The 13,454-nt window shown below is 36.8% G+C and overlaps 1 protein-coding gene across 8 annotated transcripts in view; it reads right to left on the bottom strand.

Moving 5' to 3' along the window:
- Positions 1-13,454, bottom strand: part of SIK3 (SIK family kinase 3) — a 229,515-nt gene that overhangs the window by 169,897 nt on the left and 46,164 nt on the right. Inside the window, exon 1 of one of the 8 annotated variants that reach the window (XM_058545156.1) lies at positions 344-616. The exons of the other annotated variants lie outside the window; for them this stretch is intronic. The gene's annotated coding sequence lies outside the window, so the exon portion shown is untranslated. Of the gene's footprint in view, positions 1-343; positions 617-13,454 lie in introns of those variants that run through there. 8 annotated transcript variants of the gene reach the window in all.

The following is a 13,454-nucleotide window of genomic DNA, read 5'->3' as shown; positions in this document are numbered from 1 at the left end:
ATGCACTATGTTGAAGAGAAGGGCCTCTTCGGTCCTTACTAAATTCTTATTTTATATGAAAACCATTATTAAGTTTCATTTCCAGCCCACAGCATATTAAAAGGAGAAAAAAGTAGAAAGGGGAACCAGGAGAGAAAAGATCCGTTAGATTGAGGGGAGAGACAGAAGTATTACAAAACAGAATTCAACAAAACATGTAGTTCATTCAATTCATGGGAAAGAGCCCTATACACTTCAATACAAAAAATAGTGTTCATAATGATGACCCTAAGTCACCAAATAATTTTAAATTATACTCATATGTCCTGTTTAAGAAAACATTTAATTTTTTAAATATACATACCCAGGAAAGTGCTGGAGCCGGGTATCTGAGGGGTACTGTAGATATTAAACCAATTTGCTATTTTTCCTGTTTAACTTGAAGGGTGACTCAGGGGTCTCAAGAATTTGTGAGCCTGTTTTGCAGGAGAAAGAGAATGCCTTCAGGGAGGTTGCTATCACCAGATGGCCGATCACCTGACGATCACCTGACGGATGGCCAGCCCTCAGCAGCTGTTGAAGCCCAGAAGTCAGGTTGCCCAGAGGCTTATTGGGAGTGACCCCTTTGTTTCCCTGAAGCCCCTTCTGCCAAGCCCCGTAGCTCTATAAACCCCCCCTGCTTTCTGTCTAGGAGAGGTGGATTTGAGCAAACCCAGGCTCCCACCTACTCGTTTTGGCCAATTTGAATAAACCTTTCTCATCTCCAAGCACCGACGTCTCAGTGTTTGGCTTGCTGGGCATCGGGCACATGAACTTGAGATTAATAAGAGGTTCAGTATCAGTGTCGCTATTAAGCTCACTGGCTTTGTAGTCAAATAGATCTTTGGATTGAAACACGTACTGGCTCTGTGACCTTCGACAAGTTACTTATATTCTCTAAGAACCAGTTTCCTTATATATGTAAAATGGAACTAATAAAACCTACTGCATTGAGCTGTTGTCTGGTACATAAGAACTCAATAATTATTAGTCTTTTCTATTACTATGGCTACTGCTACCACTATTATTCACTTTAGAAAGATTTCTATTCCAAATGGTTTTTATTGAGGTATAATTACATATAGTAAAACACACATGTTAGTAGTGTACCATTTGATGAACTGTGACAAATGTATGCACACATATAACCAGCACTCCCGTCAAGATATAGGATATTTCCACCAGAGAGTTCCCTCCTACTCTTTTCCAGTCAATTGCACCCATCCACTCAGAGACAACACCTGTTCTGATTTCCAACACCATCACTTAGTTTTTTACCTATTCTACTATTCATACAAATGGAATTGTATAGCATATAACCTTTCATGTCTGGTTTCTTTTGTTCAACATAATGTTTTTGAGATTCAAGTTCATCCTGTTTTATTTGAGTAGTATTCATTGTATGAATATGCCAGCATTCATTTATTTGTTGGTTGTTTCCAGTTTTGGGCTATAATCCAAATTTTTTTTAAACAATAGCGTATATCATTAAGATTCATTTATCAGTAGTATTCATAATATGGAGTATCTTACCATTAATATTAATACAGGAAGTATTAATATATAAAATGGAGATATTTCAAAGCCTATCGAAGGCCTTTCAATGATTAAATATTCCATTCATCTCACATACTAATAAATATATATTTGAGACTTCATTTACCCATAAAACAATCTTTTATCATATCTGACAAATACTTTTAATTCTGCAGATAAAGAAAATCCTCAACACTATAAAAATTAAAATCCTGTACCTAATCAAGAGGAAGTTCCTGTGCCAAGACAACTAGGGTTGACCCGTGTGATGGATAACTTCAGCATAACAATCTTATATTCAAGCTCCCGATACAGATGCTAAAAGATTTTCTACCTAAAAGGGGACAATTCTCATCCATGCCCAGTATTGCTGAGTGCAGCCATACGTTTTGGCCAATGTCCTTGAATGGTGGTTTACCGGACAGAACATTATATCATGGGATGGGAAATAAGGCACAAGTTTAAAAAATTCATGTTTAGTTATTCTTAATTAACAAATCTGTAGAGCAAAAATCCATGCTCTAGCTGATTATGATAATACAACTTCTCTCAAGACAAATACAGTCTAAGTCAAGCAAACTCAAGGCAGAGATTCTGCCTCATAAGTGAAGACCCTATCCTTCCTGAATTGAGACAATGACTGGGCTTAGAACTAGTCATCTGAGCACAGTGGTTTTCAAACTATGCCCCAAAAACATCAGGGTTTTTGCAAACATTTATGCTACTTGCACTTTTTAAATAAACTTTAACTATTTTTAAGACTTCAATAACAAAGATGCCCACAGATGTGTTATATGCCAATTTTAATAAAATGGAGACAAGCTCCAGGCAATTACATCTACCAGGTTAATTTGCTTTCATGCAGGACTCAAAATAAAGCTTCTCCAAGCATTTCTGTTCATTTGCTGAATGTGAAATTCTTTAAAATCTGTCCTTGATTAGGAAGACTATGGCTGTGTACTTGTGTTTCTTCTTCTTCTTCCTTTTGCTCAGGACTGTATATATCCACTCACATAAAATGGTACAAGCACACACACATGCTGCACTCCCTTAAGTGTCAGGCAACACTGCCTCAGCACGTGCTCTAGATGACACAGTGTGACTGTCAGCGTGACTGTCACAAAATAAGTCAACCTGTAATACAAAAGTTCAGGTCCTTGTTGCCCTACTTTTATATTTATGATAGCATTATCATAAATTTTCAATACTTCTTCAATAACTTACATGTTTGTGGTCAGGTAAAATGATTACCCTCAATGAACCATATCAACAGATGAAAAAAATTCTGAGATTTAAGAAATATATCTGGGGCCAGCCCTGGTGGCCTAGTGGTTAAGTTTGGCACACTCCACTTCGGTGGCCTGGGTTCAGTTCCCAGGCATGGACCTCCGCCACTCTTAGCGGCCACACTGTGCTGGCAGCCCACATACTAAAAAATAGAGGAAGACTGGCATGGATGTTAGCTCAGGGCAAATCTTCCTCAGCAAAAAAAAAAAATCTGATAATGAATATAAAAGATTGATCAGGCTGAAGGCAAATTAATAATTAGTATTAGAAAACAACACCAATCAATTCTTTAACCATTATCAAACACACTGATAACCGCATATGAAATGAAAGAATCTCATATAAATAAATAAGGTACTAGCTATTTGTCATTACAGGTCACCTTTTAGGGCAAGAAAAAAATATATCTCAACTCCCTGACATGAAGTTAAATCTTACAAAATAGATTTATGATCCCTGTCAAGCTATAACATTATTTTGCGGAAAAAGACAGTTCATAAAAAGAAAGCCTAAGGTTATTGGGGGGGACAGGGGGCAGTGTTCAAATAAAATTTAACTCTAACAATAAAAGTACCATAGCATTGTTCAAGGTAAGTTATTACACAGAAGAACATGAAGAACTAGTGCACACTCTGGACGAAAAGCTTACTAAATCCTACTACAACACTGTGAACAAGTTTATTGGAGAAAATACTACTGCTTAAATATTATTAGGACGGTTATTTAGAAACCAGAGACCAGGGAAAAGCATCTAAAATACTCGAATAATTGAAAGGCTAAAATGATGTGAAATCTTTGCACTTTTAACTAGGCAAGGACATGAATGTTGGAAATCTCAAATTTTTTTAATGATATGTTCATGCAAGTAAAGATAAGAAAGGTTTATTTGTAAAACATCATGCACAATAGGAGGGGAAAAAATAAGTAATATTTAGATCACTTTTTAGAATGCCCTCAAATAAGCTAGTCAAAACATACCAAGATCTGTACTGGTGGTAACAAAACAATGACAGGGGCCGGCCCCGTGGCTTAGCGGTTAAGTGCGCGCGCTCCCCTGCTGGCCGCCCGGGTTTGGATCCCAGGCGCGCACCGATGCACCGCTTGTCCCGCCATGCTGAGGCCGCGTCCCACATACAGCAACTAGAAGGATGTGCAACCATGACATACAACTATCTACTGGGGCTTGAGGGGAATAAATAAAATAAATAAAATTAAAAAAAAAAAAAAAACAATGACAGGAAAAACTGCAGAAGTAGTGGCTCTTACAAAAGCTATTACCTAAATGTGGTATAAATAAGAATAGCATGCTCCATCGACAAGCATGAGCTGTTAAGAAGATGCCAGCATGATTCAAATTATCAATTTTATTAAGGCATGGTCTTTAAATTTCAGATTTCACAGTTATTTGTAACTATATGATGAGTTCCGGAATCTCCTCTTTCCTTTGTGAAATTTGTTGGCTATCCAAAGGCAAGTTCTATTATAAATAGTTCAAATGAAAAAAATTTTTTTGACACTTTTACTTTTGGTTACCAAGAAACTCCTTTAGTATCTCTCAGTTATAACACGGCTGCACCAGCTGGCGCATCCTGCTAATATTTTAAACAATTTTGCAATGCAAAGTTGTAATGCTACCATGTTTTATAGCTGCAAATAATGTCAATGATAAAATTAAAACAAAATTTGAACTGAACATACAAAACAAAGTATGTTTAACTGTTTTAAAATTTTCAGTGAATAAAAGACAAAGACAGGCAATGAGGATTTTTTTTAATGACATTGATAATATTTTCAAACACACAATGAAGATTTAAATTAGCTGAGAAACTTATTCAACAATCACTCCAAACTGAACAAGTATGAATTAAGGAATATTAGTGATTCTACCTGAAAATGAGAATTTCCTGCTACTCCATTTTAAAACTTCTAGATCGGATTAATTGAAACATTTTCAGAGCAGTACAAATAAGCACAGTGGTTAAGGGCACCAGACTTGAGCTTAGCTCTGCCTCCTACTATCTGAATTTTGTATTAGTTAATTTAACTCCCTGTGCCTCAATTTTTTCATTTGTAAAACAGAGATAAAAGTAATTACCTACATTATGGGTTTGTTGTGTAAATAATACATATAAAGCTTTATCAAGAGTCTAGTGCTTACATGCTCAAAAATGTTAGTGGCCTTTATTATTATTGTCGTTGTTAGGCAAGGTGTTTTAAAAAATTGTTACCACTTACAAGGACTTTTCCATGTAAACAAGGACGTTTTTGATACTGTACAACCAAAACAAAACACAAAAATAACCTAGCGCTCCTTAGAGCTCATCAAACACAACTTGCTTAAAAATTTAATAAACTTACAAAATAGAATTATACTAAAAATTCCACTTTTTTCAGTTTCACACTTATTGAGGTTACAGACAGAATTTCATTTGCAAAACCTCAGACTAGGTCAAAGAGCTCAGGACACAAATTTTGGCTATAAAACGTTATTTCAGAAACCAACCTAATAAGAAGTGGTCTTAACGCTCAATTTTTAAAATATCTAATACAGACAACAGTGCTGATTCACTCAAGCTCAAAACTGGATGCTCTCAGGTGAACTTGTTTTCAAGAATAAAAATATTTCAAAAAATGTTTTGGAAAAAAAAAAAGACAATGAATTCTTTTCCTCTCTATGAATAATAAAATATCCTAGTGAGTAAGGTGTGTGAGGCTGAGAAACAAGAGAACTGTTTTCAGTGAGAACAGAAACAGTAAAGAAAAAACACAAAATTAAAACGTTATATATATTTTACCACAATTTAAAAATTTTTTTAAATTAAAGCAAAATAAAAGTTCTTCCATGACCCAATGCATAGGATACATCTATACTTCCCTAAAATCCAAGATCTGTTCTTTTTGTACAAGATAGAAACAGGAAATAAAATTTTTAAAAATAACAATGTAAGCAATAAATGGTTTCTCATAATAACATAAAGAATATGTAAGTTGTCTTTTCCTAAAAGTTGAGATATTGTAGTATGGAGATATTTTGCAAAAAGTGCTCAGAAAAAAATAACCATAACAAGAGAAAATGTGGAAATATAGATGCTATGGAGACAATTCATAGGTTCACGGGCTCATACAAATTCATAGGTTCAATGAGCCTTTGGAAGGCGCACGCTGACTCTACTTAAAGAAGAGTCTGCATTCTGACTGTTCTGACTGTGCTTATAGAAGAGTCAGCTCCTGAAGAAAGAAGCCTTAAAACCTAAGGTAGTGGGGCCGGCCCCGTGGCTTAGTGGTTAAGTGTGTGCGCTCCGATACTGGTGACCCGGGTTCGGATCCCGGGCACGCACCGATGTACCACTTCTCTGGCCATGCTGAGGCCGCGTCCCACATACAGCAACTAGAAGGATGTGCAACTAAGACGTACAACTATCTACTGGGGCTTTGGGGAAAAAAAGGAGGAGAATTGGCAATAGATGTTAGCTCAGAGCTGGTCTTCCTCAGCAAAAAGAGGAGGATTGGCACGGATGTTAGCTCAAGGCTGATCTTCCTCACACACACACAGAAAAAAACACCTAAGGTAGTAATCATCACGGGAAATATTTTAGGATATAACTCAAGGTTTGTATTTTCCCCAGAATTCGTTAGAGAAAAAAAAAAAAAGGAGATCTAAATATATCCTCTCAGGAGATGAGAATAGCTCCTTTAAAGTAGAATTTTAGACTTTTCTCTCCAAACAAAAATTGACATATTTATTGTCATTATTCCAACACAGGCAACTTGTATTAGCATATCATTAGTTCCTCCAGAATTGTTACGTGCCACCAAGCCAAAGTCAGTGTGGAAAATATATTAAATGACTCTTTGGAAAAATAGTTAGGGCTTCCAGTAGGGCAATGAAAAACACAAAATAACTCTGATGAAAGTTGGGATATTATATAAAAATACACAGTTTCCTTTTAAAGTTGAAACCCCTAATTCATTAAGAAATAGATCCCTTAAAGGAAGCTCAGAGCACCAGATCAATCAGGTCATTCAGGGCCGGCCCCGTGGCATATCGGTTAAGTGCGCGCTCCGCTACTGGCGGCCTGGGGTTCGGATCATGGCGCGCACCGACGCACGGCTTCTCCGGCCATGCTGAAGCCGAGTCCCACATACAGCAACTAGAAGGATGTGCAACTATGACATACAACTATCTACTGGGGCTTTGGGGGAAAAAAAAAAAAGGAGGAGGATTGGCAATAGATGTTAGCTCAGAGCCGGTCTTCCTCAGCAAAAAGAGGATTAGCATGGATGTTAGCTCAGGGCTGATCTTCCTCACAAAAAAAAAAAAAAAATCAAGTCATTCATTTCTAGTGTTACAGAGCAGGTGCAGCAAAATTAGACTGTTTTATACAATATTAACTAGTCATGCAAGATCTTAATTTTAAATGTTTGCTTATTTACCTGCCACCGTAGCTAAGTATTGTACATCATTTGTTTCCATCTTTAAAATATTTGGTGGACGGGCCGGCCCCATGGCTTAGCGGTTAAGTGCGCGCGCTCCGCTGCTGGCGGCCCGGGGTTCGGATCCCAGGCGTGCACTGATGCACTGCTTCTCCGGCCATGCTGAGGCCATGTCCCACATACAGCAACTAGAAGGAGGTGCAGCTATGACATACAACAATCTACTGGGGCTTTGGGGGGAAAATAAATAAATAAAAATCTTTAAAATATTTGGTGGTAAAAATTAAGCCTAAGTAAAGGATACTGTTAATTTCTCTCCAAATAAAAAAACTGCTCAAGGTAAGTATTAATCTAGGAAGACTGTGGTGCCTGGTCTTTCCCGGAAACTTGGTTGTGTCTTTTGCAAGGGAAAAAACTGCTTGTATCAAGGCCATGGGCACACACAGCAGGGCCCGAAAAATCTAAAAGATCCTGTGAGTTTTTATGAAATGTTCTAAATGATCCTCTTGTCATTTGGGAGGCAAGAAAACTTCCCAAGGTAAATCCAGGGAAAAATCAAGAGTCACTGTAAAAAGTACAGGGAATGATAAATTAACAATAGCCCTTGTCCTCAAGCAGCTTAACATTAACAATAAAAGTCAACTAAAAGAGATATCACAAAGCAAAACAACATTAATTGCTTCATGACTCAGAGACAATTTGGATATCTGAGTTCAAAGGAGGGAATGATCACCTGGGCCAGACTAAGCTGAGAAAGCCTCCCTAAGGCTGAGAAGCATTTAAACCAGGCTGTCAGGAATGGGCGGAAGTACTTAGAATGAGGAAGGGCGCTCAGGGCCTACACTTGTACTCCTGTCCTCACAGTCCTGATTCTGTTGAAGGAGGCTACATTGGAAGAAGGATGTGGATCTGACACCTCTTATTAGCATTAAGCAACTAACATGAAAAACGATGGAAAAGAAATGTAACCGAATTCCAGGTTCCTGCCACTCCCAAATAATAAAGCAAGCAAGCCTCAAGACCTAAGCTGGATAGGACAAACCTTAATGACTCAGCTTAGGACCAGTTGTAAATGGAAGTTCTGCTTAAACAAAACAACTACTTCTTTGAATTTGCCTCCTGTGTAAGCAAGGTAATTGCCCTAGATAAAGAGACATCTTCCGAGGCAGAAATTGTAAAAGAGATGACAATCAAGCAGAAGGAAAAAAACACATGCACGAGAAACAACAGAACCACCACAGAGCCAGTGATTCAAAGGCTGCCTGGATTCCTTGCCAAGAAACAAGTTAATTCCTATGCTAAACACCTTTCCTCTGTTTTCACACAGTTTTTCAAATGCTGAATGCATCAAGAAATCATACCACTTAAGAAGTTCTGAGAAGTGTTATGATTTCTCTTTTTTGTTGTATGTTTTTGGGCAGAGACCTATGTTGTCTTATTTCTAAATCAAAAGAAAGCGGCAACCTTAGCCAGAATAATTTACGTCAGATATGTGAATTTACATATCAGACAGTATTTTTAAAAGCAGAAATGTCCTGTCTGGGGACTCTTCTTATAAGATTACTGACCTGTCTTGGCCTAAAGACAACCTTCCCCCCTTCTAAGCACAATCTTCCTGTTTTCTCAGCCTCATCTGAACCTGCTCAATCAAACAAAGAACTACTCAAAGAAAATTTCACAGAATATCAACTTTAATAATTTATAGCCAAATCAACACACCCCTGGATCTAGTCTAGAATAAATTACTACAAGATTCTTTATTTGCAATGCCTCTCCACTCTTCTTATCTTTGCTAATAATCTCACATTTTTTCCCTATAGATGAATCAAAACTAGGATTCTTCGAATTATCCCACATTTATGCAGGATCTCTCAGATCAGATTCACCTCAGCTCTACATTAAGGCTACAGCAATTCCCAGCACAGAAAGGCAAGGATCTGACTCTTGAGGGTGCAATTTAAAAGAAAAAGCATAATTAATAAAATAAACCTTACAGATAAATAGATGCCATTATCTTTACATTGCAAACACCAAAAATAAAGCTTAGCAATGAGAAAATATTCAGAACAAACTCAGTTTATGACAGACTTTCTATTAACGTACCATATTTGCAGTGCATGTATGGTGCAATGTACACTAGAATTCTTACTGCAAAGCATAAATAGAAATGCTTTCTGTTCTCCTCAATTGTTATTTGCTGTATATATATGTAAATATATTTGTATACATATCATTGTTATATAAACAATGATAATTGTTTAGTTTAGATACTTTTTTATTTAAAGATAATATTTTTATTTTAAAAATAAAGCAATTTTGTAACTATGTCAAAATATTACAAACGGCAATAAGGCATGAGATATTTACATTTACCAGAACAGGCAATGAAAGCACTGAAAATCTCTGATCAGTGACTAGAGCCACAAGCTAAGTCACACAGCCAACATCACCTACGAAAGTAAACAGAATGAATAAGAAACTGTTGGAACCTAGTGCTTTGAGCTCCTAATCTAGTGCTCACTTATTTGCCATGAAATAGAAAACAAATAAACTGAATGTTGGACTACTATCTTCCCCAAATTAGAAGATAAAATAATGTGAAGTAGAGGGGAAGAAAATCATAAAAAATAGATCTATTTAATACTCTAACAGACTAAAATCTGAAGGTCCAAGTTCAAAGGGCCATATTTTTTTGAAAAGGGATAGCAGCTAATTTTACATTAAGTCAAACCTGTTGTCCCGTAAGTAACATTTGTTGAGCACTTAATACATTCTGGGCACCATGCTGAGTGCTTTCCATGATTTAATCCTCACGAAGACACTAATGAAGTAGCTATGTCATTTTACAGAGGAGAAAACAGAGGTTTATAACAGTTAAGAAACTTGCCCAAACTGCTAATAAATGAGGAAGCTGAAACTCCCATCCAGGTTTTTGGACTCCAAAAGCCTGGGCTCACCACTATCCCTCAACAAGGAAAGCAGCAGTTTCAAGTGTAGCAATCAACCTTCTTGACTACACACAACATCCTGCATCTCCCCACACACCCACCTCTACCACTCCCACGACCCACCTAACTCCTGCTAATTTTCTTAGTCATTTAGAACTTATCACATGGCTAGATAAATGTCAACTTCGAAAAGGAAAGTAACTTACAACCTTGAGCTACAGGTGATGGGGCTCTTTTCCAAAGCCTCACTTGCTCTTTCATTCATTTGTTCATTCACTCAAATACTCACTGTGCACCTACTATCAGTTCCCAAACTTGCTTTAGGATCCTTTTCCTCCTAGAACATATATTCAAACATTGAGGGACACTAGTGTTCCACAGATCTCATTCTTGGAAACTTTGATACTAAAATATCTGGAAAAAGAGGCTGTGATCTCACATGAAAAGAGAGAGGAGACATCTTATAGCCCTATAATCATTTTTCAGAAAGACTTTTCCAAAATTACACACTACTCTGGAAGCCTCCCTTATTTTGTTTTATCCTAAGTGGCAAATAAACCAACTAAAGGAGTACCATGAGTAAGTATCATACTTTGTTTTCTACCTTGAGAACAACAAAAATTTTAAGACTGTACTCTGACAACAACACAACTTGAATTAACCCCTAATTTCATCGCCCAAACTGGCCCAAGAATTTCATATAGGGATATATTTTCCTTTCCTAATCAAAAAATGAAAACTGGTAGAGCCTGTTTATTCTTACTCTTTTTTCCATGTCTTTTTAATCTTTTTCTTTCCAATTCAACATTTTATATTCTTCCATCCTTATGTGATTGTCGTTTTACTGGCTCACTTTTGTCATATATACCTCTGACCTCTTTATTTCTCCCAGCTCCCTGTTCAAATTATTATCTAGAGCATGTGGACTCTCATTATGACCAGAGAATGTGTTCAACTCCTAATAAGTGACACCAGAGACGACAGATAGAAGGAGTACGTGCTACAGTTCCCCCAATCTGACCCATAGTAGACACTGCCCATCCACCAAAGCACTCCTTCCCACTAAAACCACAGTGCTCTCAATAGCTATTTCAATCTCCTAAAAGTGAAACCTGTTCACAGACAGGTTCTCTATGTTCCCATTTGCATTCTTTAGATTCTATTGGCTGAAATGTGAAATACACTAGCAAACAACTTACAGGTCAGAAAAGAAACACAGATGGTCTTGAAGGATAGAGTGGTGTCTTGGTGCGCATCTACATGTATCTGGTTTTTAAGTCAGTACCTGCCTCAGAAGCTCTTGAGACACAACACAGGCCCTTGCCAAAACATCAGTACCATAACCAGAAACCTCTGTACAGTTAACACACATAAAGATGAATGAAAACAATGAGGATAAACTTTAAAACAATCTTGAAATATTTTACCTTCTAGGAGGCTTTCCTCCATAATGACTACCTGAATGCTTTTAATTAAGTACTTCATTGTGATTTCTTCCCAAGTTGGATTTCATCTAAATATGAGTAACCATCCTAAATAAGGAAAGCCAATTGGCTAAAATGCTATAAGAGCAAGCCCTCTTTTACAATAATTAATATCTTTCTCTGTTCAACTAAAAATGTGGAGTGCAGCAGCATGAAGGAAAATATAAGACCCATTCAATGATGGCACATAACTTAGCTAGTTAAGATAAGTAAAAAAACTGTTTACTTAGTAGCTGCCAAATTCTATAAGGCACATAAGTGTTGGTGTAATTATGCAGTTACTACCAGTTAGCAGTTACGTAGTTAGCTACCATCTTGGAAGATTATGTATTGTGCAACAATGATATTTGTTGAACCAATAAAAATCTAAAGCTACTGTCATAAAATTGTGTTTCTATATCCCCTTAGAACAGCAAATCTTTTTTTCCTGTTTAAAACCAAGATATGCCCACATGAGTCACCAAAACCGCCTCTATATTCAAATTACAAATTATTTACTTGATCAGAGTTTCCCTAACCTATGAAATTGGAGAAACACAGTAGTTTTCGATTCAGCAAAAAGCATCACACTCTGCCTCCCCAAGATGCCATGAAACAACTTTAGCAACAAAGGAAGGGGAAAGTGTAATAACTAAAAGAAAAATAGAAAGAAGGGAAATAGAACAGTTTCTAAACTTCTACTCACTTCTTCTACTCTTTCCATCTCAACATTAAATCTATATTTATCATGTCAACAAAAACCCATCACCATATAAAAATAAAGTGAAACATCAGTTCTTAGCTCCTCAGCCTGGGTACTTTGACTGTCCCCCCATACGATGAGGTTTAAATAACATCAAAAAATTATACTGAAATCCATCTGATAGTCAACTCATATAACTAAACAGCAAAAGCACTACCACTTACAAAAGCAACTCCAGATGACATTTTCATGGGCGTTCCCCAAAAATGCCTGAACTCTTCACAATCCTGCTAAGTGTATTAACCACGCCTTAACACAGCTCGAACATAAAGCTCAGCTTCTGCACCACGTCACTACCAGGAGGGACATTAAACGGAGCTTCTCAAACATAGGGCCCACGTCTTATTATTCAACCATATCTGAGCCTCCAAATCTAATTTCTATTTTCCCTGGTTCAGAACTTAGTTACATTTTACAATGTTATTATATTTACTTCCTGTCAGCCACTTCAAATTCTTTGTGGGACAAGACACAGCATAAATAATGTTTTATTCACCTTTGCATCCTCCGCATCTAGTGCAGTGCCTGGCCTGTAAGTTCTTAATTCATTTTTACTGACTTGAAGGCTATTGCTACTGCCCTAGTAGAGCTCTAGCTCAATAAAATCCTTATGTCAAATGACCACAGCAAACTTGAGCAGTATTACTTATTGACATGGATCAGAAGCCACATCAGAAGCCCGGAGGTGGTGTTCCCGACAATGTTTTAGTCAATGAACAAAAGGAATGCCAAAATTGTTTTTTAAACTGTTCTACTCCTTGAATCTTTTCAAGGAAAACAAAGTAATCGTTTCATTTTCACATAATAAATATAAAAACTCAAGTAGATGAAAGGAAAATTTTCAGATTTCAACTCTAATAATCATTATTTTTACTTAATTTTCTATTTATTTTTACTTTCTAGACTTTTTTTTTTCTTGGTTAGTGATAAAGAAACTCATTAGAATTCTTCCAAAGGAGTTTAGTATTTATAAAAACCTATCTCAGTGATCACAGCAGACCGGTA

Source organism: Diceros bicornis, chromosome 7 (assembly GCF_020826845.1).
Source record: "Diceros bicornis minor isolate mBicDic1 chromosome 7, mDicBic1.mat.cur, whole genome shotgun sequence".
Lineage (NCBI taxonomy): Eukaryota > Metazoa > Chordata > Mammalia > Perissodactyla > Rhinocerotidae > Diceros > Diceros bicornis.
Note: the sequence above shows the minus strand (reverse complement) of the source record. Positions and strands in the feature narration are given on the sequence as shown.